The sequence below is a fragment of the Crassostrea angulata genome, chromosome 8 (assembly GCF_025612915.1).
Source record: "Crassostrea angulata isolate pt1a10 chromosome 8, ASM2561291v2, whole genome shotgun sequence".
Lineage (NCBI taxonomy): Eukaryota > Metazoa > Mollusca > Bivalvia > Ostreida > Ostreidae > Magallana > Magallana angulata.
In genome coordinates this window covers 32,129,604-32,132,576 of record NC_069118.1, presented here as the reverse complement: position 1 = coordinate 32,132,576, position 2,973 = coordinate 32,129,604, and the positions used below count along the sequence as shown (strand labels likewise).

The 2,973-nt window shown below is 31.2% G+C and overlaps 1 long non-coding RNA gene across 1 annotated transcript; it reads left to right on the top strand.

Moving 5' to 3' along the window:
* LOC128158961 (uncharacterized) lies at nt 1-1,867 on the top strand. Its single transcript, XR_008240076.1, has 2 exons — nt 1-447; nt 1,571-1,867. It is a non-coding gene; the product is annotated as an uncharacterized LOC128158961 (long non-coding RNA).
* The last annotated feature ends 1,106 nt before the right edge of the window (nt 1,868-2,973 follow it).

Genomic DNA, 2,973 nt, shown 5'->3' with positions numbered 1-2,973 from the left:
TGTATTTTCACGGTAGCTGCAGAACTGTAGCTCTCCGGGAAAAATATTGACAGACCGGAGAGCTACAGGGCCACCCATTGAAAAAATTGTACATGTATATTTATTGCGCAGAAAAACGTGCGCTAGTTTTGGACTGATTTACCTTATTTATACGCAAATTCTGTGAAAACAATTAGTACCATTAAATTCTTCATGCAATTTACTACTGATATCGCCTCTTTATTTTCCTCAGACTTTCTCCGAAACACGCTACCGACCTCGGAAAATCAAGTATGTTGAATTTACATCGAGATCGAGAGTCGCCATTTTTACATGTAAACAAAGTGGACCACATGAATTTACGGGACTGGTGATGGTGTTTAAAAGACTATCCGAGGCAAGTGAAGAAAGGATATCAGTAGTAAATTGCATGAAGAATTTAAAATTAAAAGCGATGGGAGTCCTAAGGTACACAAGAATAGAATGTTGTAATTAGAGTGCATGTTTGCATGATGATAACTTTACCCTAAATATCTAAATATAGCAGATCTTTACCATATCGCCTTCACTTAATTTATAGATTAAAAAACTCAGGCTTGTGTTTCATTAAATAAATACATTTGACAAAGTAAATATTCAATCTAATTAAAATTAGACCTTTTGTCTCGCTTTCTGTTATATATGGTTATTGCTTGTGTAACAGGCATGTAAAACATCAATATTATATCAAGCTCAGAATTTAGGTCAATGTTCCATGATATCTATTAAACAGTCTTCTCAAGATATAAGTATTTCACAGAATCATTGTAATTTGAGAGATTAGATTATCTTTTATACATATTGATTCATTTTAGGTAAGCTTTACATGCATATCACATCTACATAGTATGTAAATAATTTTTACTGCATGTGCCTCAGATCTCTCTCTCTCTCTCTCTCTCTCTCTCTCTCTCTCTCTCTCTCTCTCTTTTAATCTTGGCAAAGACTGAAACTGTCAGAGGGCAACTTAATTTTGTGACAAAAATATCTTGATCTTCTAAAAGAAATCCAAAGTGCATTGAATTTTAAAATGAGCATGTATTATTAATCCCTCATTTTTATGCGCATTATACATACATGTAGTATTGTTTTTAAAACATGTAATTCGTAAGAAAAAAAAAACCCTCGCTAAATTTATTCGCAATAAACCCCAGTAGAATTGACAAAACATGGTATACACGTAGCAGAAGCTTACACTTTGACACTGTTTGGATTGGTAATATTCCTTTGTAGTTTATGAATTGAAATATTGCTGTCGCACTTCAAGTAAAACAAACTCTCTCTCTCACTCCTGCTCTCTCTCTCTCTCTCTCTTAATCTGATATGTTTATACCCAAGAAATTATTTTAATGTTTAATATGATATTATGACTTGATAAGCACATTTTTGTTTTTGTTCTGGCTAAATGTTAATGTCATATATTTGGATATGTCATACTTATAACACTGCATGGTCAGTGTATTTTTTCCAAAAATATTATGTATATGTTAATGTAAACACAGCTATTACAAGTACATGTATGTTAACACAGCTAATTTTTTTTTTATTTCAGCTTAAAGCAGACTCTTGTTACCACATGGCTTTTACCTGTTGATTCTTGTGGTTTCAGCTCTTGAGGTTAACCTGTCACCTCTACCCACATGCATATTCCTTGTGTTCTACAGACTATCTACCGGTAATTCAAATTAAATCGGATAATGCATGAACAATAATGGAACTTTAAGAAAGCATCATGTCCTATTGTGGTTTGTTCATGTTTGATAAGAAATTATGAAAAACAAAATTAAGGCTGTTTAAAGAAATATAATTGTTGTGAAAATTTGTTTTTCAATAAAAGTATGCAATTATGTTTCCTTCATTTTTTATTTTATAAAGATATCTAGATGTGTTTACATAGTTGAAAAATCACCCAACTCTTTCCAATTTTCTCCATTAAGATTACATGTAGGATATGTAAATGTACATTTGACTTTTGAATAACACCAGCAATGATAATTACTTTTGAAATGAGCAAGAAACAATCTATTTTCACCCTTTTACAGTATATGCATAAAAAAAGTAGAAAAAAAACATGTCAAATTTGAACATTTTTAAGGAATTCTCCTCCGCCTCCAGCTACCCAGGTGTGTTTGAATTTAATTTTATTTAAGGCAGATGTTGAACTTGTTGATCTTACTGTTTTATCATGGTTAAAAAGAGACAAGAAACCAGAATAGATTAGATATTTAATAAATATGATTGTTAGCTTACTTTTTTTCATGGAAAAAAGAAATCACATGCAGGAATACTTGTCTATTTAATTATTAAAATGCTACAAATCATTCAAGAAGCATAAAAAGATCAAATTTTAGTATCATTGATAATTGTTTTCAAATATGTGTGAGAAATGACTCATAGAAATTGCCACAAGTTTCAGAAAATTAGGTAAAAGATTTCAAACCATGACTTTTTATGAAAATCAAAAGATAGGGGGTGGGTATACATGTAAGGGCATTTCTAAGTTATGTGATGCTTTTAACAAGATAATATCATGTAGATGTATGTTGTATTGAATAAGGTTTCTTATTAAAGGTGGTTGAACAACAATTGACCTCTAAAAGGTCAGGTAAAGATGTTTTACTATGGAGAACCCTGTAAATCTGTGTTGAGTAAAAGAAATTGGAAATGGTGGGTTCACTTAAATGGCCATATGTTTATTAAACCTCAATGGAATTGTCAATATGTGGTATACTTTTTTCTCAGAATTGCATTAGCTTTCTTATTCTAAGACAAAGACATCTGTTCATAAAATGTACTAAGTTAAAGGTAGCAAGGGACGATTCGGATAAAGTACCCGTTAATATTTTTGTAAAATTAAGGTACATCACTACACCTAGACTTGTACTTTTTAAGACACTACTTCACAAGATGGCGATTTAAATGTTTTGTTGAACTCTTAATATCATTTGATTGGGT